Source organism: Podarcis gaigeae (genome assembly GCF_964106915.1).
Source record: "Podarcis gaigeae genome assembly, chromosome: 3".
Classification (NCBI taxonomy): domain Eukaryota; kingdom Metazoa; phylum Chordata; class Lepidosauria; order Squamata; family Lacertidae; genus Podarcis; species Podarcis gaigeae.
The window spans coordinates 85,448,231-85,475,841 of NC_139680.1; the positions used below are offsets into that span (position 1 = coordinate 85,448,231).

The window sequence follows — 27,611 nt, forward strand, 5'->3', positions numbered from 1 at the left end:
GTGGTAAAGGAAACCATAAATTCACATTAGGAACAAACTCACATTACCTGCAACAAATAATTCTAGTTATTTTTAACAAGAACAGCTTTTCTCCTCACCAGGGACTCATTTGAATAGTCTCTGAAACATAGAACCACATTCTCCCCAAGCTCAGATGCTATCAACCAAACTGTTTGTGTAAATTTATTATCTGTGACAAACACAGTTTAAGAAGATGACAGATTTTCACATTAAGCAGTAAAATAACGCTTAACATTGGAAATTTGTATAACAATTTGAGAGTAAAAAGCATTATTATAATCTCTCAACTCTTCTGCCCACCCGTCTTCCCAATGACCTTCCATAAGAAACCTAATTCTTAAGTCATGCAAAGCTAAAGCCTGTTTTTCAATTTATCCAAGATTTGCTCACCTGAAGAAAATTAGTGAAATTATAGCATTCTACATCACAGGCTACCATTATCAAACTAAAGTGAAAGTGGACAACTAACCAAACTATTTCATTTCATTGCACAATGTGTGGAAGAGACAAAGAATATATATTTTAAATAATTTTGACCATGCCTAGGTCCTTTGCTACCATCTCTCATTTTTAAATTAAGCACACACTTCTGCTGGGTACAAGCCTGTCCTTGGCCACAATTTAGGTGATACAAAACAGAGCCTCTTTACCCAAAGGTGCAATAAAGCCTCAGTGAACTGAATTATAATTTCATGTTCCCCACTAATGGAACCCTTTCTAACATTTACCAAAAACCATTTAGTAACCTTCATAATAAATGCAGCTCAGTCCCTACAAGCCCATCTGTTACCAAAAGTACTTGGGAAAGGCAGCAACTTCCATTTTTTGCTTGATCTCCAGGCATCAAACAACAGCATTTCTATTTGATAGCATCAGTGTGCAAATTTTAAACACTTAGAAATGTTTCAAGTGCCATTTCACTAATTGATGTTGTTTCTGGAAAAAGCTTACATGTGATCTCCCCTGTTGTCAGAAGTAGTAATATATGCTTGAAGAAGACCTCCAAATTATCCTAGCTCTATGCGTCAGAGTCATCAAGATAGACCCTTCATAATCACTGCCGGGGGGGGGGGCAGGGGGAGCCATGACTAATGAGATAGGAAAAGCTCAGAGCAGACATCTTGCAAGCAAACTAGGCATCCAAAGCAGAATTTTTACCCAGAAAGCAGTTCAATGGGTAGAAAGCATTGTTAAAAGAAGAACTGATATATATGTAGAACATGCTACAGAGAGAGAAAAATAAGCATAGCTTCTTAGAAGTGAAGTCTTACTATACTAATATTTTAAAATATTTGAGGGTTTCTGCAAGCACTTGGGAAAGGAATGATGCAGTAAAAATTGTGCACTTGGACTTCCCATAAATCTTTGGCATATAAAATTGAACAACACACGTGTATGATATCATAAATGGATTATATTGTCCTTGACTACCTCACTAATTACTTCTGACTCCAGGTCATTTATGAACAAGTAACACTGGAATTTTCATCTTAGAGCTATTCAGTTTACTTGTGATTATACTAGGAAATATTTTAGGGTCCAAAAACTCACTAAAATGTGCTATATTATTGGAAGACAACATATTTATGGTTCGTATCCAACATTAGTTGTAATCAGAGTAGACTCATTCAAATTAAGTGGCATTGCTAACTTAGTTACATTAATTTCTGTGGGTTTACTCCATGTATAACTTTGTTGAATACAATCAAATGTTAGGAATGTGGAATGCCAATTTAATTAAAGTTTAAAACTGACAAGGCCATGTTAGGAAGGAATGAAGCATTGAAACTAAAATGATGGCATGGCTTCAAATCAGGGATTTTACTAGTTGCTTTGGAAAACTGTCTATAATATGGAAACCACATAAAACATAGAGAGAACTGGAAAATGTAGTTAGACCCATTGGTCATTCTAGATCAGGCATTTGAGAAACATCATCTTTTCTGTACCTAATGCTTATAGGGACCACAAAGGTTATTCTAGCCAGCTCACAGACCTATAGACATATGAAGATCAAGGAAGATCTACACATTCATTACAAATGTCAGTATATAATGTTGCAGGGTATAACATGATGCTGTAGAATGTGATTCATTAGGAGTTTGTTGATCACTGGGTTTTTACTGGATTGCATTCAAGATTTTGCCAGTAAAAATTCACTGGCTGATATCGATACACAGCTTTTAGATATCTCTAAATACATTTATACACTGCTTTCAAAAATTGCAAAAACATCTAAGTGGGATATACAAGTCTGTCAGATCACAGGCTGTGGATAAACTGGTATGAAAAGTGGTTGCCTTGAAGGTATCCAGGGCTTTAATCACCAGCCCCACTCAGTTTGGTGCCATCTGCAAATTTGAGCACCCCCTCTATTCTCTTCCCCAAGCCATGTTAAAGATGGGACCTTCGGGCACACAACTATTTCAGGATATTTTTGACAGGTAATAGCAATTGTGGGCTTATTTTTGATGCTGGATTACCAGATACTGCAGTAAAACATTAGGAGATGGTTACTTCCACCACACCCTGTTATAGTGAGTTTCCTAGCTACATCTGGCTGTTTGTCTAGTGCTGGCTAGACTGATCTTTACTTTTGGGATATTTAACAAGGTAATAAGGTAGTTATGTGGTTCTCAAAATAGCAGCGTTCCCAGTTGATAAATTATGTTACGATAACATGTTTAGGAGACAGAACATCTAAACACCATTTAAACACCACTGCGTACATTCTTAGTAAGAACCAGGGAAGGCTTCTTTTCTTCACTGAGAAACATTTCAGATCCTTTTACAAGACATTTTCTTGATGTCCTGCTGCGCACAATCTGGCAACAAAGAAAACGTCACATGCAGCTAAAAATGATTTTTTAAAAAAGAATCTCATGCAAATGATGTGTTTGTAACTTTGGAGCTGGCTTAAAGCTTAGGAAGAGGAGGAGATGGCAGCATCATTCTCAGAAGTTACCCAGAGCTATTGTTTGATTGGGATAAATAATGGTGAACAGATTGAAGTGATGAAGGTAAAGAGTAGTAGGCTAATGTGCGTATGGGTTGGGGGTCACACACAGAAACAGATTTGAAAGGGGGGTGCAAGGGAGTGAATGAGAAGTGTATTAACTTAGGGGTGCTGGGGAGGCAACCACCTGAGATTTGGAAGGGTGGCAGTGGGTCATGTGAGGGACAGCAGAATATCCAACAGCAGGAGTCATGTCTCAATAATTTTAATTTTTTAAAAGTCTTATTCACCTTAGGATTTGCAATGTTGCTGAACCTTGAAATGTTCAAAAATAATCCTACTTAAATCATATATTCAGTCTGTCCAAACAGAAGCTGTGCAGCTTTTAGATACTGGAATGCCCCCCAGATAATTTCAGAAAAAGTTGATAAAAAAGACAGCGACTCAGAATACTTGGCAAACTCTTGCGATGACAATTTTGAAAGAAAATGTATATAATCTGATTCATTCAGATACAGTGCTTACTTTCTCTACAATATCAGTTCTTATAGCCTAGCATTCTTATTATACTGTATCTGTTTTCTGATGGTTATCATCATTAGTGCTACTCTGCATCTTAAATAAATTGCATAAGTAGAATTAAAATTGTTGCCATGTCTGCATATTTTCCTTAAGATCCTTATTTGTTTACACCACGTTTTGACTGTTACCCCAGAGATGATCCCAAAACACTGAGATAAAGCAACCTTTACAGGAATCTTATCTGGCAACCAATTCAAATTAGGAGCCTGAACTTCACCTTCATCAACATATCAGAACAATTTATCTGTGTCATACATATTTTATAGTCATCCTAGTATTTTTACTTTTATTCCACATAGGAAATTCCAAATTTAAACCTGTCCCTTGTTCAGATCAACAAATGGGCAAACAATGTAGAGATTCTACACATTATATTCAATTACCTAAGACAAACCTTAGCAGCAAACTGTACACATTACCTATTATTTCATTCCAAAAGATTATTGATCATAGAGTTGAAGGAGACTCACAGGCTATCCCATTCAAACCCGTTTGATGAAAGAAATAAAGAGCTACAGCAAGACGTTTAAAATGTAGTTAAGTATTTCTGTAAAAAATACAATGTGCATGGAAAATCCCATATACTAAGTAATTGCTCTAGCAGAACAACTTACATAAGTACAACAAAACATCCCATTCAGTGCCCCTACAGAATAACCCTCCAAATAAACTCCAGAGAGTTGGGGGGAGGGAGTCAAGAGTAGATTTGGGGTGACAGAGAGAGGAGAGTGAGGGGAAAGTTCCATTCTGCTCATGGAAATCATTTTGCTCACACAATGACTTAGTTGGATACAACCCTAGAACATCCCAGAGACAGAACGAAGAAGCTACAAATGATGCTGACCTTGATTTCTGATTTTGTGTATAGAAAGAAACAAACAGTTCATTCCAACCAGAATATCTGTTTCCCTTACAGGAATGCAGTTTTTATTCATTTCAAAGTCTCTGGCCTTTTTACACAAACTTCTTTTTTTTTTTTAAAGAAGCCAGCAACTCTGTGTAATTGCCTTAGCAATGCCAGAACAGCGTCTGATCCTAATAGGTCAGCATTGATCACTCTAAACCAATTGGTTCCTTCATTAGAGGGAAACAAGAATATAAAATAGGCAGGTGGTTGTTGCACAGGTAGGTGGACTGCATTCCCTCTTAACTCACTTTCCCCTCATTAACAAGCAGCTGATCGATCTAGCGCCTGCTCAGAATCCCCAAAAACTATTAATCATGTTTGATGCTTAAAAAAAAAAAACCTGGTCAAAGTAAAGAGTATTTCATACTTTATATTCCGAATTCTATCTGCAGACCCTTCTCCCGCTTCCATTTCTTCAAAAACCACTTGTTTTTCTCACATTTCATTTTGCAGGAACAATGGGGGGAAATCCCAATTAGCTCAGTTATTCCTAAGTAAGAAGCTTTGGATCCGGACACTTCATTCCAGGTACTTCAGTATATTGAGCAAGCTAATGAGGGACAGAGGGTAAAAAGGGATAAGCGGAGGGCAGGAACAGGAGAAGAACACCAAAGGGAAGAAAGTAGAGAAGGTACAGAAGATCAAAAGTTAAAGAAAGCGCCACAGAGAAAATCAATGGTGGGAAACTGTGATGTGGAAGTCCTGCTGTTCTAGTTTAGCATGCATATACATTTTAAAGAAAAGGTACGGTTTTATGGAGAAATAAATATTGTCCACTTTCCATTTCACACTATTAGGGAAGGGAAAACTGAACTTTATACTTCTATCCCACCCTTTATAGACCTTTAACTGAGTTCAGTGGTGAACCTTTCTGTGATTTTGTTTTCTTATTCCTGTCTGCAAGAGAGGCTGGCATCAACAGAACAGGTTTCTTACCAAATGAGCTGATATTATATATATCTATAAAACAAAGCTATTCAAAGTTCTGAAGTCTGCAAGAATTGTGAATGCTTAGCTCTGTACTATTTCTAGAGGGCAAACAACTGCAGATAATGTCTGAAAACAAGCATGAAAATGGCACCCATAAAACCTTTCAGTGCTTCTTCGTCCCCCCCCAAAAAAAACTTATGCTTGGAATGTAACAAAACATTATGAAATGTGCCTCACAGATCTCTCCAAGGCTATATTGGATGAACAGAAAGAAAATGAGAGAGAAGAAAACATATTTTAAAATATTTAGCAATATAAAAATGCTTTTTCTTTTTCCCATTTCATAATGCCTCCTTCATATTATAAACGTATAAAGTGGCAGCAGAAAATGGTAAATAGCTTTAGCTTCTGAGATCAAGAATGTATATGAACTGACTGAACATAAAATCCAGTGTTTGTTTGGTGTGTTTTTTTAATGCTTTTAACTGCCAGTCTATAGCCAGTGACTTTCAATCTTCAGTTTCTCAAATTGCTGCATTTAGAGGATACAGAGGGTCAAACAAAATGTTGAGCTTTATGGTGTTCATGGAAGTCAATAATAATAATAATAATAATAATAATAATAATAATAATAATAGTACCCCGCCCATCTCACTGGGTTACCCCAGCCACTCTGGGCGGCTTCCAGCATATATAAAAACATAGTAAAACATTAAACCTTAAAAAGCTTCCTTATACAGGGCTGCCTTCAGATGTTTCCTAAATATTGTATAATTACTCATCTCTTTAACATGTGATGGGAGGGAGTTCCACAGGGTGGGTGCCACTACCGAGAAGCCCCTCTGCCAGGTTCCCTGTAGCTTCACCTGTAGTGTGGGAACTGCCAGAAGGCCCTCAGTGCTAAATCTCAGTGTTTGGGCTGAATGATGGGGGTGGAGACGCTCTTTCAGGTATACAGGGCCGAGGCCATTAGGGCTTTAAAGGTCAGCACCAACACTTGGAATTGTGCTTGGAAATATATGGGGAGTCAATGTTATGTCTTTCAGGATCAGTGTTATATGGTCTTGGTGGCCACTCCCAGACATCAGTCTAGCTGCTGCATTCTGAATTAATTATAGTTTCCGAGTTCACCTTCAAAGGCAGCCCCATGTAGAGTGAATTACAGTAGTCCAAGTGGGAGATAACTAGAGCATGCACCACTCTGGCGAGACAGTCCGCGGGCAGGTAGGGTCTCAGCCTGCGTACCAGATGGAGCTGGTAGACAGCTGCCCTGGACACAGAATTAACCTGACTCTGTGGACAGCTGTGAGTCCAAAATGACTCCCAGGCTGTGCACCTGGTGCTTCAGAAGCAGTTACCCCATTCAGGACCAGGGAGTCCCCCACACCTGCCCACACCTAACACAGAAACACCCCCCCCCCAATAATATATTATTAAGGCTTTTTGTAATATAGTAAGATATAAGAAACTAATTTAAATCAAAACAAAAACAGAGAAAGAAAGAAAAAGAAAACACAGAGCCCTCTCTCAAAGGTAGATCCCAGTCCTCGTCTCACACAGAAGGGGGTGGGCCCTCCCAGTTCTCACATGGGACCTTCCCTTTCTTCTCCCAGCCTCTCACCCTGGGAGATCTTCCCATCCCTGTTTCTCACACAGGATCCTTCAGCAGCCAGCAGTCACCTTCATGTGTGTACAATCCCTTCAGTGACCCAGGGTAGAGGACATCAAAAGAAACAAAACAGAAGCAAGAGCGAAGAATTTTGATCCACCTACCTTCCCCCCACCTCTCTCCCACAAGCACACAGACCTACATAGAATTGTGTGTAGGCATCTCTTGTCAGGTATAAGCTGACAACCAATCTAGAAACTATCCTCAGGTCCTTCACTCTGAAAATGCTAGCAAGGTAAATGCATTAACAGGTGCCTTTAAAAAGAAGCTGTATCAACCTTTCACTAACACATTGCATTCATCTTCAAAAGGATGAACGAGTCTTATTTAAAAGTTAAATATGGTTCCCTTGACAGCAATAGCTTCTGAGTAGGAAACAAATCTTATAATTATGTCACAGCTGCTTCATAAAATTGCTTTTCTGCTTCCTTGTACCTGGTGCCATTGACCTGGGTATAAACATTATAGGAAGGGGGGCAATCAAGAGGATGTAGAAGCATCCAAAAATAAGTTGGGGTGTAATACACACTAATAGTTTCCTTACTTTTGTTATCAAAATTCAAGAGACTGGGTCAATTCAGATAAACTGCCAAAGCATGATTTGGAGCATAAGAAATGACTCTCATGCTTGCGCGCTTCCTCATCTTTTCATATATTCTAATTTTCTCACTTCCTGACATGGGGTGGGGGGTGGGAGCAGGGAAGCAGCAATTCTGGCTTGGTTTGCACAAACTGATTTGTCAGATATTAACATTATGTCAAATTACAGCTCTAGTCTCACAATCTTTATGGTCACAGAATCAACTTTTGAAGGTGAGAGTAAGATTGACCACACCTTTGCTAGGTCTCCGGATTACATTGTCGGGTTTACATTCATATAACTGGACACCCAGAGCAGTCCCATTCTCAGCTTCCTTTGAATCTGGAAAGGGCGAGTAGCCAATTCTGCCTTCCCCTCCGTACGTTAAGTCTACATATCCTTGAAAAGGTGAGAATAAGGCTTATGTTTTGATTAAGTTGAAGAAAGCAAGCCTGAAGCTCATTTCTTATCCCCCGCCTGTCTAACTGACGGGTTCTATTTCTCCATTTTGCTTGCAAGGCTACAAAAGTAATGCTTTGTTCACTTGTTACTTTCAAGGAGTAAATCTGAACCCAGTAATAATCATGGGTGCTAGAACCCATCATTCATCAAATGGAGTAAACCAGTGAATCATTATGGTGTACAAAGTTTATTCAAATAAAAGATTTCTAAAAATCTGCAAACGAACATCTTCTTTCAATCCAGGAACAGACTGAGGGATTAGATAAATTCTACAATAACTGCAATTCACAACTGTTCATTATTTTCTCTGCACAGTACGGCATGGGGGATGCAAGGCCTAATACAATTTAAGGGGTGAAATCTTGCTTCAGAAAGCAACAACTAAATAGGCCTATGTATGTTTTGCAAGATCTGTCTAGTCTTCCTCCAATAGAAAAGATCCATTATGTGCATGCACACAATACATATACACCCCACAACTTGGCTCCCCCTTTTCCCTAGCAAACATCAGGAACATCTTCAACTCTGCTTTCCTTGTGGATAGGGAATTGTGTGTGCAACCTTGCGCAATCCCTGTTTAACCCTTTGTGTGTTCAGGTGAATGTTTCGATTGTGTCAGTATCGTTCATGATTGTGTTCAGCTTGGTTTGTGCCAGACTCTAGCAAGGTGAAATTCTCTCAGTAATTGTCAATTCTACTCAAGCTGAACTGAATCAATGTTATTAATTTCTTTCCCTCTAATTTGCATATCACAATTATATTTGAGTGAAAGCTAAAATTAAATATAAAGACACTTAAATAGACAATTAAATATATCAAGACTTAATAGGCACTATTACAATTAAAGGATTATAATCATTTGAATTACTGGTCTTCCTATTTTGACGACGGTCTTGCTATGCTTCTAAAATTGTTTAGCCTACATTTCACTGAAGTTAAGGAATTGAACTACCACATAGCAACATTTTCTATTTCCATTCTGTTCACTTATTCTCTCACCTAACCCATAATGCACCAAAAGGCCTCAATTTTCTGCAATCTATTTCAAGTTTTAAAAGAACAGAGCCATTACTTACTGTCTTTGCAGAAATCCCATTTACTCAGACGAATAAATGTGAGCAACAAGATTAAAATACTATAAACCAACTGTCTTTAAATAAAAGCTAATCAATACATGTAGTAAATAGCAGAACTGAGTGATTCTGAAGAACTTCAGTTAATACTTTAACAAACTGGGGAAATAAGTCCCATTAATTAAATGCTGCAGAATTTGGGAGAATATTAACAACCTTTCACCTAAGCTCAGCTAATGCCAGTAACTGGATCGGTGACAGAATTAGGCCTTAAGGGAGTTCTCAATCATAGAATTGTAGAGTTGGACGGGAACCTGAGGGTCATCTAGTCTATCTCCCTGCTATGCAGGAATCTCAACGAAAACATCCATGACAGATGGTCATCCAACCTCTGCTTAAAAACCTCCAATGAAGGAGAGTCCACCACTTTCCAAAGGAGTCCATTCTACTGTCAAACAGCTCTGATCATCAGAAAATTCTTCCTGGTGTTTAGTTGGAATCCTGTGGCACCCACTTGTCACTGTTTTCCAGGATTATGAGGAACCATTAGTGAGCACTCTTTGGGTTTGGTCAGTCAGCCAGCTACAAATCCACCTAACAGTTACCTCGTCCAGCCCACGTTTTACCAGCTTCTTGGCAAGAATGTCATGTGGGACTATGTCAAAAGCCATACTGAAATCAAGATACACTGCACCAACAGTATTCCCCTGATCCACCAAGCTTGTAACTCCATCAAAAAAAGAGAGAGAGGTTCGTCTGGCATGATGAATCTCATGCTGGGTCTTAGTAATCACAGCAATCTTTTTTAAGCGCTCACAGACTGGCCATTTAACTATGTGTTCTTGTACCTTTTCTGGTATCCACATCAAGTTGACCAGTCGGTAGTTATCTGGGTCTTGTTTTTTTGGTTTTTGAAGATGGGGGCATTTTTTCACCTCTAGTCTGCAGGGTCCTCACCTGTTCTCCAAGAATCTTCAAAGATTATAAACAGGCTCTTGAGATTACATCCACAAACTCCTTTAGTAACCTTGGGTGCAGTTCACCAGGCGCTGGAGATATGAATTCACTTAAAGTAGCTAGTGGTTCCCTGACTACCCCTATTCCTATCTGGGGCTGCAGCTCCCTCCTTGCATTGTTTATTCTGTTATCACCAGGTTGGACACTGCTTTCCTTTTGGATGAAGACAGAAGCAAAGTAGGTGTTGAGCACTTCCGCTTTCTTTCTGTCACCCAATAGCATTTCTTCTCTTCCTCCATGCAGAGGACCTACTACTTGCTTGTTGCTTTGATCATAGCCAGATAAACTTTTTAAAAATGAGTTTATTAGTATCAGTTAAAGGAGTTGTTGCCTTTTATCAGGATGTCTGAAAACATCCTGGAAGCCTCCAATATGCAGTGCTTAGTTGTACAAACATTAAGCATAGAAACTACTAGCAGACACCTATACTGATGAACAGTCCGTACCACCATCTCACTGCTATTCTGAGTTATGCTGTGCTGATTCAGAGGTGGATTTATTAATGTATATACACTGTTTTCTTGCTAACAGGTCCTCTGAATCAAGTAACTTTTTATTATGCTGTCCCTTTGGAAGTAGTCTGAAAAATATTAATAGCATTAGTTATATTTTGACCTATAAAACGTGAACAGCAGCTTCTTCTCAGTATGCACAACCACCAAGGGACAGAGAACAACCAACTGCTAAATCGGGAAAAGTATTGCACTCTCTGTGCATTCAATTGTTCATAGCTTTGTGTAGAAGGCAAAGTTATGGGAGGATATTAGAAATGTTTATGAAACTATCTCCCTTTGGATTCCTTCACAGATTTTTGGGATCTGAATTACCTAATCTTTGTCTGAGAGTGTGTTAGCAAGTCAGCATTCTTCTCAAAAGATTCTGGGACTTTGTTCATAGTCCTGCACATCTTTTCCCTCCCCTTTACAGATTGCCTATGCACAGATGTCCATATCTATATTCCTTACATCAAAGATGGGGACTCTGGTCCTTTAGACACTGTGGACTCACTCTTGCTCCCCCTCCTCTGCCACTCCTGGTAATCATACCCTTCTCTGCTCTGTGTGTGCATGTGCAAGCGCAGGAGAGAGAAAAAGAGAAATAGAAAATGCTAAGTGCCACGCTTGGCTCTGCTCCCATCCACTACCAGCATGTGGCTGCTGACAGATTGCGCCTGAGAGAATGAGGCCTTCAACATAAATAAGATTCCACACCCCTGGCTTAAATAATAATGTCATGTGAACTCTTTAAGTGATCAAAAAACTTCTTCTTATGTGCTGTTTTAATTAACTCACACTAAGAAGCTCTAAGGAGGGTAGGGGAAAGAGATATATATTTTTTTATAATATTTTTTATTGAGTTTAAGAAATACAGAAAAAAGAATAAAGGATAGATGTAAGAAAATAGAATAGAAGAATAACAAATTTCCATGTTCTTTTTTCCTCAAATCTAAAGGACTTCCCCGCATCCTCCAAACCCTGCATTCTGTCATATAAAACATCAGCAATTTGTTAACTTATTTCAAAACTTATTGTATCTTCCATTTTATCATGTTCCCTGATTTCAAATATACTGTAACCCAATTCTTGTACGTTTTGTATTAAACACAATAAAGTTGTTTCATTATTTTACCTCTAAATTCTTGTGTCTTAATTTTCATTTCATTAACTTACATTTGCTGAAGCTAGAGTTTCCTAAAAGGTGCATTTTTTTTTAACATTCATACAGCTTATAGTGTTTTTTCAAATAGACCTTAAATTTTTTCCAGTCCTCCTCAATTGTTTCTTCTCCCAAGTCTCGGATTCTGCCAGTCATTTCGGCCAATTCCATATAGTCCATCAACTGCGATTGCCATTCCTCCAGCGTGGGTAAATCTTGTGTCTTCCAATATTTTGCAATCAGGATCCTTGCTGCTGTGGTAGCATACATAAAAAAGGTTCTATCCTTCTTAAACACTCTCTGGTCCACCATGCCCAGAAGGAAGGCCTCTGGTTTCTTAGGTAAGGTAAATCTCAGTACCTTTTTTTAGTTCATTATGGATCATTTCCCAGAAGGCCTTCACTTTCGGGCAGGTCCACCAGAGATGAAAGAATGTCCCTTCCGCCTCTCTACATTTCCAACATTTGTTGTCGGACAGATGGTATATCTTAGCTAGCTTGACTGGGGTCATGTACCACCGGTATACCATTTTCATAATATTTTCCTTCAAGGCAGTGCATGCCGTAAATTTCAAACCGGTGTTCCATAACCTTTCCCAGTCTACAAACATAATGTTGTGCCCCACATCCTGCGCCCATTTTATCATGGCGGATTTGACTGTCTCATCCTGTGTATTCCACTTAAGCAGCAAGTTATACATTCTCGAAAGTAGTTTATTTTTTGGCTCTAACAATTCAGTCTCTAGTTTCGATTTTTCCACCTGGAATCCAACCTTTTTATCTATTTTAAAGACCTCCTGAATTTGCGCATAGTGCAACCAATCTCGCATCTTGGTTTTCAGTTTTTCCAAGCTCAGCAACCTCCAATTGTCTCCAATTTTTTCGATTATTTCCCAATATTTAGGCCAATGGGCCTCCATGTTAAGTCTCTTACGTGCCTTGGCCTCCACCGGTGAGAGCCACCTCGGAGTCTTACTCTCCAATAAGTCTTTATATTTTGTCCAGACCATCAAAATTGCTCTTCTGACAATATGATTTTTAAACAATTTGTGCACTTTAACCTTGTCATACCACAAATATGCATGCCACCCAAACGCATTATCAAACCCTTCCAGATCTAGGACATCAGTGTTCTCCAATAAAATCCAATCTTTCAACCAGCAGAAGGCTGCAGATTCATAATATAACCTCAAGTCTGGCAGGGCAAATCCCCCTCTTTCTTTCGCATCAGTTAATATTTTAAACTTTATTCGGGGCTTTTTGCCCTGCCAAACAAACTTGGAAATATCCTTCTGCCACTTTCCAAAACATTCCACCTTGTCCACGATCTGTAGGGCCTGAAACAAAAATAACATTTTCGGCAATACATTCATCTTTACAGCAGCTATTCGGCCTAACAAGGAAAGTTTCAATCTTGACCATGTTTCCAAATCTCTTTTGATTTCTGACCAACATTTCTCGTAGTTATCTTTAAACAAATTCAAATTTTTGGAGGTCAGATACACCCCTAGGTATTTTACTTTTTTAACCACATTCAGTTCCGTTTCTTTAGAGAACTCATCTGTTTCTGTGACTGTCAAATTTTTTGCTAAAACTTTAGTTTTTTGCTTATTTAACTTAAACCCCGCCACCCGACCAAAGTCAGAAATTAATTCTAACACTCTTTTAGTGCTGGAGACTGGTTCCTGTAATGTTAATACCAGGTCATCTGCAAATGCTTTCAATTTATATTGTTTCACTCCGACCTCAATTCCTTGGACCAACCGGTCCTTTCTAATCATGTTTAGCAACACCTCCAGAACTGAGATGAACAATAGGGGGGATAGGGGGCACCCCTGACGTGTCCCTTTTTCAATTTTAAACTCCTCTGTCACCACATTGTTTACTATCAATTTAGCTTTTTGTTCTGAATAGATTGCTTCTATACCATTTTCAAACCCCCGCCCCACTCCCATCCCTTCCAAATTTTTCTTCATGAACATCCAAGAAATATTATCAAAGGCCTTCTCTGCATCAATAAAAATTAAGACCGCTCTGGTGTTAAGATTTGTTTGTAGAAGTTCCAAAATATCAATAATGTTTCTTGTATTGTCAAACAAATGCCTACCAGGGAGAAAGCCAGCCTGGTCCTTATGGATCACTTCATTTAATACTTTTTAAAATCTACTTGCCAGGATATCTGCAAAAATTTTGTAATCCACATTTAGGAGTGAGATGGGGCGGTAGTTCTTAAGCTGAGTCTTTTCAGTTTCTAGTTTAGGTATCAATGTGATGAAAGCTTCTTTCCACGTTTCCGGTGCCTTCCTTCCCTCCATGATCTGGTTACAAACCTCCATCAAGGGTTGTATCAAATAATCCTTTAAAACTTTGTAATATTTGGAGGTTAGACCATCAGGGCCTGGAGACTTGCCCAATTGAAGATTCTGAATGGCACTTTCAATTTCTTGCTGTGTGATGTTGCAATTCAGGTTTGTTCTCATTTCCTGGGGTATTTTTTGTAATCCATTAGTTTTAAGAAATTGATCCACCTCGGAAGCTTTTTGCGGCCCTTGTGAGTAGAGTTCTTTGAAATATCTCTGGAAACACTTTCTAATTTCCTCAGGTTTCTGAACCATTCTCCCTTCAATCTCTAGATTTGTAACTGTATTAAGCTTTTGTCTCTTTTTCAACTGCCAAGCTAGCAGTTTCCCACACTTATTCGCTGATTCAAAGGATCTTTGTTTCATTTGTTTAATTTTCCATTCCACCTCTTGATTTATCAATTTCGAATATTGCGCCTGGAAAAATTTCACTTCTCTTAGCACATCCTTCGACTTAGGCCTAGATCTTAATTTTTTCTCTCCTTCTCTTATTTTCTCCAATATCTTCTCCTTCTTTTCATTCCAGAGCCTTTTCTTAATCGTATTTTGTTGTATTAGAAACCCTCTCATGACTGCCTTGCTTGCGTCCCAGATTATTCTTTTTTCCACGGTGGTATTCAAATTTATCTCAAAATAGTCCTTTAAAGTTTTTTGGGCCTTCTTAACAATCTCCTGATCTCTTAATATAGTGTCATTCATTTTCCATCTAAAGGATCCGGTTGTATTTAGTCTCAGTTCCACTTTCAAAGCATTATGGTCGGAGCAAGTTTTTGGGCAGATTTCCACTTTTCTAGTCTTAGGTGCCAGTCCTCTAGTTGTCCATATTTGGTCAATTCGTGTCCATGTCAGATGAGCTTCAGAAAAGAAAGTTCCTTCTTTCCCTAGAGGGTTCTTAACCCTCCATATGTCAATTAAGTCCATATTGTCAGTCATTTCAAAAAAGGTTTTAGGTAGTCTGCCATCTTTCGATATGTTGGCACTTTGTGACTTATCCATATTTACAGACACAACCCCATTCATATCACCCAACATAATGATGTTATTGTAGTCCAAGTAATCCAGCATAGTCTCATGCAGCTTCCTGAAAAATTCCGATTTTTCCTCATTTGGAGCATATATTCCTAATATCAAAATTTTTTCTCCTTGTGTCTGTATTTCAATCGCCAAAATTCGGCCATGTTCATCTTTAAATAAAAATTTCGGTGACAGGCTCTCCTTTGCATATATCACCACTCCTCTTTTCTTAACTTTATCCGAAGAAATAAATTCTTGGCCTAGTCTTTTATTAATTAGCACTTTTCTGTGGAGCCTTGTCACATGTGTTTCTTGTAGGCACATAACGTCCAATTGTTCCTTTTTCAAAATGTGAAAAATTTTTCTTCTTTTTTCCGGGGAATTTCCGCCATTTATGTTCCAACTAAGCAGCTGCAGAGACATCCTGATTCAATTGACAAGTCCTACAATGGGGTGTCTAAGTTTCCCTCCGATCCCGGAGGTGGTAGTACTGGTCCAGATCCAGGTGGTGTGACTTTTGAAGGTGGTCCCGGTGGTGGTGGAGGCCAAGAAGCTACAGCTCCTTTTTGCAGGTCCTCCTCGTGGTCGTATAGGAACTTCTGCTGGTCTTCAGGTGATTTAATTTTTATTTTCCTTCCTTTGTAAGTAAATGAAAGTCCGTGTGGAAACTCCCACCTATAAGGAATTCCGTTGTGTCTCAACAATTTAGTCAAATCTATATAGGTAGTCCTAAGTTCCAAGAGATATTTGGGTATATCTCTGTAAATTTCAGCCTTTTTGCCTTCTATCTCCAAAGATTTCTTGAAATGTAGGCCTAATATCTTATCCCTCTCTTCTCTTGATCTCAGAATAACTAAGCAGTCTCTGGACTTGTCTTTCTTTACAGATCTTCCCAGTCTAAAGGCTGTCACAATTTTAAAGTCCTTTTCTTCCTCAATTCCCCAGAATTTGGAGAACAAAAGTGTCAGAAATCCCTCTAGGTTGTCTTTCTCCAGTTCCGGGATAGCCCTTATCCTGAGATTATTTTCTTTACTTTTCAATTCAACCAATGACAGGTAGGCTTGTTGTTCCCCTACCTGTCTTTTCAGAGGCCTTACTTCCCCTTTAATTTCATCAACCTTTATATTCGCCTGTTCTGCTTTTTGATTGGCTTCCACAGCTAATTTGTAGTTTTCAGCCGTAGCTCCTTGCAGTTTTTCAATCGCCTGGGTGTGCTGCGAAACCTGTTCAGTTAATCTGCCAATAGAGGATGTAGCTTGGTCAATTTTTGATGTTTGATTATCCACTTTTTGATTTAAAACTGCCAGTTGTTCCAAAATTTGTTTCAAAACTGTTTCAGATCCTCCAGTTGCCATATCTTCTGTAGCAGGCTATACAAATTCCACCTCCTGTGCTGTCAGCACAGTTGGGACGGATGATCTGCGATGATGAGTTAAAGTTGTTTGCATAAGTTGCCCAGATTTTTTCTCTTTTTCTTTATCTTTGGCTTTAGCTGCTCTTGTTCTCCCTGAGCCGCTCATTCCACACCTGCCTCTGTTCAAGGTCAAATGATCTTTTGTCCCATAAGAAAGACGAGTCCAAAGTATAAACAATTAAACCACAAAGAATTTCAATAAAGTTCAATTCCCAGGCCACTATACTTCCACAATCCTCTAGGGGGAGTATTTCAAAATTTCAAAGAAGGAAGGAACTATTTTCTGCCATTGAAGTTCCTATATTCCCCATGTTAAATTTTTGTAATTCCAATGCACAAAAGGAAGGTTTCCAAAGCTTCCAGTTTCTTAAACTCCAGCCACAAGGTGTCAAAGGAGGTCCCAGCAACAATGTTAAACGTTAATATCTCAGTCCATGCAACAGTTTAAGCCTCTGCTACAATGTCGTCAGTTTGACAGCAGTTTGACAGTTCTCTTCTAAACACTGGCAGCCCGATGACGGGGTTACCCCTTTTAATTCCGTTTAGCTCAAAAATAGGGGGACAGTTCCAAAAGGCAAAAGTCCATAAATTTCACAATTCTTTTCCTTTTCTCCTCAAAGATATACAGTCTATCAATGCACTCTTTCTTCCACTTTTACAGTCCCTTTTAATCACTTCAGCTCGCTTCAGAGCCCTTGCTTTGGTCTAATTAGCAGAGTCGGGAGGCGGACTTCCTGTTACTCGCCTCCCGTTTTCAGCCGAATTTCTCCAATTTGGTTAAAAATTTAAACCCCTTACTCACGGGTATGTTGCTCCAATTTCGTTGTTTTCAAGAAGAAAGGTCGGCGCTCATCAGCAGCAGCAGCGCGGCTTTGCGTCCACGAAAAGAGCGATGAACTCACAGTGCCGCTCCCCCTTTCACGTTCCGGAGCCTCTTACGAGGCTCCTTCTCCGCTTCTGGGGGGGCTCAAGGCGCCCGCCGAGTCCCACGGCCGCAGGCTCGCTCTGCCTGCGGTTTTTCTTGATGGGTCTCCGCTTTGCCGTAGCGGACGACCCTTTTTCGCGGAGCCCCTCTTCACAGCGCGAAGAGGACCACCATTGCTGTTTCGCGCCGCCTCCGGAAGTCGGGGAAAGAGATATAAAGAGAAAACTTCTGGGGATCCAGCAAACCCAAAATAAAGTTTAGAAAATTTCAAACTTAAAACTGGAGGCACTGGCTGAGGAACAGGGGGACGGGGGGAGTGCACCACCCCCAGCACCATCAGGGAGGGGGATACCATCACGGCCGCACCCCCAACATGTGCTGTGCATACCTCCACCGCACTGGGCACCACGCCCCCGCAGGCAACGTGCCATGGCCCCCCCCGGACATACGGCAGCCATGCCCCTGCCTGCTCTCCGCCCCCGGTGCCAGAGCATGCAACTTTGCCAGTGACTAGAGGGCAGCAAATCTGAAGTACAAAAAACCCTACGTGGGAAGGGGGACATCCGCACAGTCCTAGAAAATAGTTCAAAAGGCACGCCCTCAGAAGACTTACTCAGAGATTTATATAACATTTATATCCCAAGTCTCCATTTTTCATGTAAGAGAGAGTTTGCAAGGATGAGTACAAGTGACACAATGTAAAAAACAAAACAGATAGCAAAATATGCTTAAGTTCCAGTACTTGAACTCTCATGTATTGATTGAGCTAACTGGTTACACTTCTCCCCACTCACTCCTTGACATTGGAGGTGTAAGTCAAAATTAAGGGGAAGAATTTGCTGAACTAATATAACAGAAATTGGAATACAGAGAGGGGAGGTATGGGGAAGTCGGGAAAGTAAGGTATAAGAAAAAAAGGGAATGAAATTATACTTGTTCTTTTTTTGTCTTGTTTTTCTTTTGTCTGTTTTTTCATCATTGTCATGTTTTGTTTTTATATAACTATTGAAAAACTTAATAAAATTCTTTAAAAAAAAGACATTGGAGGTGTAAGTGACTCATGGGGAAAAACTCTAGTGGATAAAATTATTCATGTCTATGGTGAGTTGCAGTTCTATAACCAGAATCAATGCAGAACTTGAAGGATGGCATGAGGCAGGCAAAAATAAAATTTGCAGTAGAACCATTTATAGATATTGCACTTGTCCCCACCTAAACCAAAGCGAGGAGCAGAATATTTCTGGGTACGGAGGAGCTAGGAAGAGGAGAGCTTTCCTTCATCCATAACAGATGGAATATCAGTGTTAAATGAAAGCCCATCAGCAAATGACTTATAACCAGCCTGCTATGCAAACCATTTGACCAGAAACCAGTCCTAGCCAGGTCTCATTGAAGACCAAATCCACTCTAGAGCTCCACAGATCAACCTTCCACAAAAATATTAATAAGCAAGTTATAACATACAATGCATATAAATTATTCAGTAACTATACTAACATGAAAAAGAGGTGCTTTCTGCTAATAGAATTAATTATGTATTTAATCTTCTCATTCACCATAACTTGACATGTGACACCTGCAAATTCCTGTTTAAGAAATATGGGTTGCATTTGTTTAGCGGGGAAGCATGTAATAGGACTCTGACAAAGCCACAGATCATTTCTGAAGAGCAGATTTGGGTAAAACAATAAATTAGAAAGCACTTTACACCAACAAGGGTTCACCTCTGGCAGGCTAGTTATATAGTTTAATCTTAGTTATGTAGTTGAATCTTACAAGTTATATAGTTGAATCTTACTAGTTATATACCGTATTTTTTACACCATAACACTCACTTTTTTCCTCCTAGAAAGTAAGGGGAAATGTCTGTGCGTGTTATGGAGCGAATGCTTGCGGGTGGCGGGGGGATCTGCTGCAGTCGTGAGCAGAGGATCCATGGTTCCCCTTCCTTCCCTCCTCCATGGTTACAAGGCATGGATCCACATGGATCCTCAGGATTTTTGCATTGAGCTACTCCAAACTCACTGTCAGATCACATGTCTGTGGCCACAGCATGAACCACAAAAATGATATATCCACTATTTCGTTTAGAATATTTTTTTTCTTGTTTTCCTCCTCTAAAAACTATGTGCGTGTTATAGAGCGAAAAATACGGTAGTTTAATCTTAGCTGTTAGGTAGATTTGCAGCTGGTTGACTGGCTGAACCCAAAGAGTGCTCACTAATGATTTCTCAACATCCTGGAAAAAAGTGACAAGTGAGGTGCCACAGGGTTCTGTCCTGGGCCTGTTGTTGTTCAACGTCTTTATAAAACTTCGATGGAGGAATTGAGGGGATGGTCATCAAATTTGCAGATGACACCAAACAGGGAGGGGAGTAGCTTGTTTTAACAAAGCATATTTCAGGTTAGTCATACTTTGTCTAGGTTTGGATGTCAAAAGCTAAACTAATATGGAAGCAAATGCTTTCAAACTCATGCCTGCCTAATGTTATGAGGATGAGCCACAGCAAGCCTGGGCTCATGCTGCTCCCTTCTGCCCTCCAGAGCTAGAAAAGGGGAAAGACAGCCCCCTTACTACTTCTCTCCCTTTCCAAATAAAAATACCTTCCAGTGACAGAAAAAGTATTCTCTGGTGGGGGTGGGGATTCTGTTTTCAGCTGCCATGCTGCCCTACTGAATTTCATTAGTCCTAGCACCTCGAGGAAGGCTCATTATGGAGAAGATACACAGTCTCCAGTTCCAAGAAGTTTTATAGTTAAGTGAAAGGGATTCTAGCTCCTCCAACAATCCTCAGCAGAAAAAAAATATATTTTTGTTTCCAGCTAGCTATTTCTGCAGGAAGTAATGATGAGTTCTTCTCCTTTATCAGAGTTTACAAGCTGACAAGCCAAGCTGACTGAGCTAAAATGAGAGACCGTCTAGACTGAATTCATCAGAAATGGAGATATTCAATATTTCAGAAGTTCTGGAAAATGTGGACAGGTTCTGCTTGTCAACATTCCCACCGTCTTATTCTCCTTTGCATTTGATTTAAAGCTCAAAAAAAGTTATGAAGAAGATTTTATGTAAATTACCAGAGAAGAGGCTGCAATGAACCTGTCAGTGATAGTTTCCCTTCCATTCTTTCACAAGTTATGCTTTATGGGGAAACAAGAGATAATATTTCAACAAAGCCTGCTGCATTTTCTTCACCTCTATGCACCTTACAAATTCTCAAGAGAAATTTTAAGGACATACCTGAACACTTTTTACTATTGAACATTTTCTATGCATTTCATAGTACATTCTTACACAAAACATCAACTAAGAGGGCAGCACCACTCACTGTATGTAACTCTTTAAAAACATGGCCTGGAACAAATCTGTAAGCCCAACATGGAGATTTAAAGCAACTGTTCATGAAGAAAATAAAAATGTCTAAACAGCTGAAAAACTTTTCTTCCTTCTGGAAGCAATTTTTAGGCAGGTTACACCTTCCACTACCACAACTCTAGTTTGTTGTCAAGACTTGCTTTCAATCTGGGCTTTTGCCTAAGTATGGTACTGTTTGAGTTTTTCTACTGCTATCTTAAAATGATTAATGGGAATTGGTGAAGAGAAGACTATCTTAAGCTAATGGGGGTTGGTCATTTACTACTTGATCCCTGGGATTGTGCCTGGCCTGAGACTGTGGATGGGCCTTAATCCTGTGTTTCCCAACCTTGGGCCTCCAGCTGTTTTTGGACTACAACTCCCATCATCCCTAGCTAGCAAGACCAGTGGTCAGGGATGATGGGAATTGTAGTTCAAAAACAGCTGGAGGCCCAAGGTTGGGAAACACTGCGGCTTAATCTATCACACACTCCCCTGTGCTCCTCCATAGCTTGTCCAATGTGGGTAAAAATTAACAACTGAGTTGGACCGACTAGTTTTATTTTGCACACCTGTGTTCACATCAACTTCTGCCACTCACAAGAAAGATGCAGGAAGGAATGAAGAAACTCTTCTGAGCTCACCCTAAATACAATCTCAGGGGCTACATAATTAATGAATAGGTGCTTGGTGCTACGTGCTACAATGGTGGCTATTGATGTACATAAGAGAACCCATCCTGTGGGAAAAAACAATGTTTCAAAGTGGAAATGCAAAAAATATATATTGAATGAGCTAGGAAACAATATAGACACAGTACAAATGGCCAAGTTCCCAGCACATTCTCCCATCTACCAGATGGGACTTTACTTGGATGAACCAAGGTGTACCATGGGTGTTATTAGTCCTTGTAGCCCAATTAGTGAAGGAAAACATATCTAGCATATTTCACTGATGAGTCACCTTATTACTTTCCACAGCATTTTAGATGATGAAGTGGCACTGAGTAACCTTCACTTACTACATGATCTGGCTACAAATTAAGGGAATTTAATTACTTGCCCACAAAACCATCAGAGCAGATGCCAAGGTGTATTGGATTTAACAAAAGTTTTCCACCTTTTTCAGTCCATATGTTCTCACAACTTTCACCTTGTTGAGCAGACCGCTTTTATATAGTGTTATTTAGATGTTCCCTTGGGTTGTTTTTCTTTCCTGAATCCATCAAGAGCATAAAGCTGAATGTGCACAAGTTATGTTGTAAGTATATAGTAAGTTGTGGACTTACTATATAGGAGAATTATCTTGGAGCTTATTCCAGGAGGTATTGTCAGTGGTACCCCATTTCCACATTCTTTTAAGCTCTGCAGACTGCTTGTATCATAAGTCATCATCCACATGTGTATTTTTTGACACCAAATGTATTGTATTCACATTTATAAAGGTCAACAATTGCTCAAATTTGATAAAATTTACCTACATCTAACCCACTATCCTATTTTCTTGTGCAGCTATAACAAAAGGGAATTTGCAGTTTATATGGTTTAATTTAAACTGAGAAACAAAGTAATTCTCTTTCAGTTTTTGTACTATGAGCAGAGGTCTAATGACAAAACTTTCCTCTTTCACTCCTTTCCCCTACAATGCCCCTCCCCCAGCAACCCTCCAAAGTAGATTTTGGGGCAGGACTGAAGGCAGAAGGCAGAAGAGGAGGAACTCCTATTGGCACATACAGGGTGCTACAATTGGATATCTTCCATGTTGCTGAATTGCATGTCCCTGAATTGCAGGGACCATTTTGAAGTGGTCCCTAATATTTCATTTATGAACAACATGAATCTGTGCAAGCTTGTAGATGAATCGTTCAACGAATACAGGGTTAGATTGAAGTCTACCTGGCCATCAAACTATACACAAATAATTCTCACTCATTTATTTCACCTTTTAAAGGGTGGGCATTTTGTCTGAAAAGTTCCCACCTCAAACAATCTAACAAAAATGTCACTAGGTAGCAGTAAAGTCACATTTAATTATATGATTCACCCCATTTTCTTTAATATGCAATGAATAAAGCTGTAAATTGGGGGGGGGCACATTTCCCACAATTTCTTCCATTAAATTCCCTCTTTTTAAAAGCTTTGTTTCAGCATTGAAGGGTTTGTGGTTTTTATGACAATAGCTATTTATTTTATTTCCCACTAACAATGCTCAAGAAATTGACTGGGTGCAAACTCACTTGATCCACAATTCCTGGACAAATGTGTAGAATGGGATGTAATTCTCCATTGCAAACTGCACTACTACACACCAAATTTTATGAGACAATCTGCTGGCTATGTTCTTCTTCAGATGACCTTCTGAAATTGTAAGGCTTCATAGGTTTTTCACAGCTCCGAGGTCACAGAGGTGTGGCCAAGTTATTCTGGCTTTCTCTCCAGCCTCCTCTGTACTGTGGACACGTAAGCATTGCAGTTTTACAAACAACACCTAACTAAACTACAAAAGTGTGCTATTTTGTTTCAGAAGTGGTCCCTGCTGTCACAATTTCTAATATGGGTTCATGCCAAAGAAACTGTACATTCCATGGAGACTTCTCCCTGTTAAGTATGTTCAGGATTGCAGCCTGAATTGGTTAACCTTAAAGGTTCCACACAGGACTGTTAACAATGGACTCCTTAAATGTCCAGACCCATGGGAAAAGGTTATTCCCCTCCCACAGCTTATGCACTTCAACATCTTTCCAGAATGTGGAAAAAAGGAAGGTACAGGAATATTAAGAAGACTTGATCCTAAAGACCAAGGTTTGAATCAGCCAAGAAACTCCAGGTACGACCTTGGGCCAGTCACTGTCTGCCAGTCTAACCTACCTCATAGGATTGTTGTAAGGATAACAGATGAGGGGAAGGAGACCATAAATGCCACCTTGAGCTCCTCAGAGCAAAGTTGGAACATATATAAATGTAATGCTGATGAATAAGAAATGAACAAAAAAACTAAACAAAATTTAGTTGTATATAACCTTCTTCAGTGGGTTATACGTTTGTGCATGCAGCTTGGCTAAAAGTTAGTGTGATGGGATAATGAGCTGCTTGTGCGTAAAAGCTTGATCCCTCTGGGGTTTGGCTGGTCACCCAAACCTAGGCACTAACGGAGCCCCCCAAAGCATGACTCCGTCAGTCGCTGGTAGAATCCGACAGTGGGCGTCTACGGAACTTACTCCAACATAAAAGTTGTTTGACGGACATGCGCCTCCTGGACTCTCTGCGTGACAGCTTCCGGCGAGGGGTGGGGGTTTCTAAAGGGGGTCTTGTTATCTCCTCACTGTTCTCACTAGAAGTATCCCAGAGCCTCTCCCCCGATTCCCTTTCCGCTGGAACTCCTGCTCTCCCCCTACTGGTTCCTTCTTCTGCTGTAGAGTCTCTCCTATTCTCCTGGAGCCTCTCCACCACCTGTCCCTCCGATGGCAGTTCCCTGACAGTTAGGTTCTTGTGGACTAATCCAAGTCTTGCAAGCAAACAGATTTCAAGGAATTGAAACTTTAAACCCTTAAACTTATCAAGGGTTCCTCAATGAGAGCAGTAAGAGTAGACTTTCCTGAACTATAGTTTGCCCTCTTCTATTAATCTTTTACAGAAGTGCACCCTAAGCTGCACTCAAATCCCCAGGAACAGCTGTGAGGCCCAACAGGTCTGCCTAGTATATAAGTACATACTGAATGAGCCTAATGCAGATACAACAGTAACATTTTAAAGATGGTTTTGTGTTTGCTCTATGGTGTATCACTACTGTATGCTGGTATGAGTTTTAGGTTCTTCTGGCATATAAACAGCACTGAAAATCTTACGTGGTATAGCAGCAAGTTGGCGGCTGATGTCCAAGAACAAATCAAAGCAAGACTTGATGAAACTTCTTGTTTAAATTTCTTATTAACAGATGTCATTACTTTCTAATGTTGTTTTATCTTATGAACAGATATCATTACTTTCTAATGTTGTTTTATGATTACAAGGTAATGTTGTATGCTTAGCAGGTTATGTTTTATGCAGAGGAACTGAATTTTTTATAGTACTGCCTGACATTTTCAGAAGGTAAAATTAAAATTCTTTGGTTTTCCAAAAACAGTTTACATGCTTTTTAATCAAACACAGATTTATCAAGCTAAATGTTGTCAATTCACAAAAAATGATAGCAGATTTGAATTCGTCATACCCAAAAACATATTTTAAGACGCCCCCTCTAAAGAAATTTGCAAAAATTAAGTTTCACTCCCTGAAGTGATACACTTAAAGACATGCTTAATTTGAAAAATCCATATTTTAGGGAAGCAGCATGCAGATAAAGCAAGACTTCCCTTTTGAGTGCCAGTTCTCCAGCTAAAGCATTTTGAAAACAGCACTGCCGAGACATAGATCCCACAAAGAAGAATCCATAAAACCTTGTGCAACATTAGAGAGAAAGAACTGTTAAAATATACTTGACTAAATCACAAGAATTTGACAGTCCTGTATTATTTATTAAATGCAGAATTCAAAAGAAGTGTTGAATCAGTTTGCAATTTTATCATCCAAATTACCAGCAAAGGGTCGATGTCACTGTCTCCCACTAGTTAAATGCCAATAACATAAAGGGGCATAGAGAATGAGAATAGGTAGAAATATTTCCATACAGAACAAAAACAACCTCATTTTGCTGTCATAAATGCTGACAATTTCTTCTTAATGTTAAGAAAAAATAGTGTTAAAGAAGTGTCAAGCCAGACGTTATAGCACACATGATGGCTTCACATGGAAAGAGCAGTAAGCCTTTCTAATAGATTTTTCTGCATCAATGCAAATACGGCAACTAATGATATGAAAATATTATTACTGAACTGCAGTTCTTCTTCTGGCCTTTCGAAACCTTTTCTTTCTTAATTGAGTTTAAGCTGCTTTGTGGACTAGAAGAAATGTTACAAACAGACTTGTCAATAATGACAAGGGAAAACGAAGCTTAGTGACAACTTCTGAAAGCCTCCGAGAATGCAGGTACATTGCTCACGGATAGCCTTAGGAGTCAATCAACAAAGCTTAGCAGTGCTTCATTATGGAACATATCTCCCTGCCAACTTGTCCTAAGGAAACTGCACAAATTCCACTACTCTAGTAGTAATATTTAGCAGCATTTGGAGTCATAGCACTGCATTTGCATTTATATCAACCTCTCACTCAACCCTGAAGTCAGCATGAAACAGCAACAGCAACAGATATATCAAGAGATTCACAAAGAGCCATCTTAGCTCGTATATACTGAAAAAAGGTCAGCCCCCACTGTTCCCTACATAATATTATGTATCTTTGGGCATGTGATTATTATGGCACCTCAGGGAAGGGGGAGCAGGAGGATACAACCCCCGAAGAGAAGAGGGTACTTAAATGAAAGCCACCTTGAGCCTGTATGATAGGATGGGATATATATCTACAGAAAGGCATTTGCTAATTTTCAGTTTGCAAGTAGCAAAATCTTATCTACAGTTGTTATTTTCAATGTAATCCCAACATTTATTGAAGCTGCATAATTAACATAAAACAAAGAGAACAATTGTTTCCAATATGCCTTTCTTTTCTTTTCCCACAGTATGAAATGTGGAGCTGACCTTGAAAATGTCAAGAGATAAGGCCTCCAGGCAGAGGATAAAGCAGTGGATATTCTTCTCATATCATCTGTTTTTGTAATACAAATCAAGCAGGGATACAAGCAAAACAAAAATAAATGTTTGCAGTTTTCTGACTTTCTGCACTGTGTTTGGTTTAAAATCAGAACAGTCCACATTCCCATCTAGGAATAGTCTTCAGATGGCTCTAAGTAAAAATTTCTAAACAAAATACTGATTTTTGAAGGATTACAATTACTGAATTCAAAATAATCTGGCAAATGATTTTTTAAAATTATTATTCAGATACATTGCTTAGGCGGTATGTTATATGCTGTGATGTTGAAATTGACTAAAAAATCATTACAAAGGATGGTATCCGAAGAAGTCATCCAGTTAAATGCATTGACTTTTGCCTGTGAAATAGGAGTTCCTCTTTCCCATGTCCCCTCAAAATTTGTTCTGGAGGCTCCCCCAACTCTACAAAGCAGATTTAGGGTGACAGGTGAAGAGAGGAGGTCCTGTTGCACAGGTAAAAACCCTTTCACTAAAAGGACGTATTCACTGGATACAACTCAAGATCATTATCTTTAAATTAGGCATCCAAGCTTTCCTGCCATTCTTCTTCAACCCCAGAAGTTTCTTTATGCAACTACATTTTGCATTTTCAGGGAGCTCAGGTCTATACTGAACTGTTACCCCTCAATTTCCTAAATCAGTACAACTGATTTCATCCATGAGGTCTACAAGTCGATAAAAAGGGTAAACATGTTGGGTATCATTTGGAAAGGGAGTGAAAATGAAACTGTCAACCCCACAGATCTATTTGGAACATAGGGATCTGCCTTATATTGAAGTCAGACCTTTTGTATTTATCACATTTATCTCACCTCTTTCCTCCAAGGAGCTCTGAGCAACATGCACGGTTCTTCCACCACCATTTTATCTCACAATCCTGTGAAGCAAGTTATGCAGCAAGACAGTGACTGTCCCAAGGTCATCCAATGGCTGAGCAGGCATTTGAACCTGGGCCTTCCTAGTTCTACTCTATCACTAACCACTAAAC

The 27,611-nt window shown here is 39.4% G+C and overlaps 1 protein-coding gene and 1 long non-coding RNA gene across 6 annotated transcripts in view; one reads left to right on the forward strand and one right to left on the reverse strand.

Moving 5' to 3' along the window:
- LOC310841681 overlaps positions 1-26,641 on the forward strand; it is a 29,776-nt gene extending 3,135 nt beyond the window's left edge. The window contains exons 2-4 of the long non-coding RNA XR_014562686.1: positions 23,661-23,742; positions 25,835-25,940; positions 26,530-26,641. This is a non-coding gene — a long non-coding RNA (uncharacterized lncRNA). The remainder of the gene's footprint in view (positions 1-23,660; positions 23,743-25,834; positions 25,941-26,529) is intronic.
- Positions 1-27,611, reverse strand: part of BTBD9 (BTB domain containing 9) — a 157,350-nt gene that overhangs the window by 87,219 nt on the left and 42,520 nt on the right. The gene's annotated exons all lie outside the window — the stretch shown is intronic.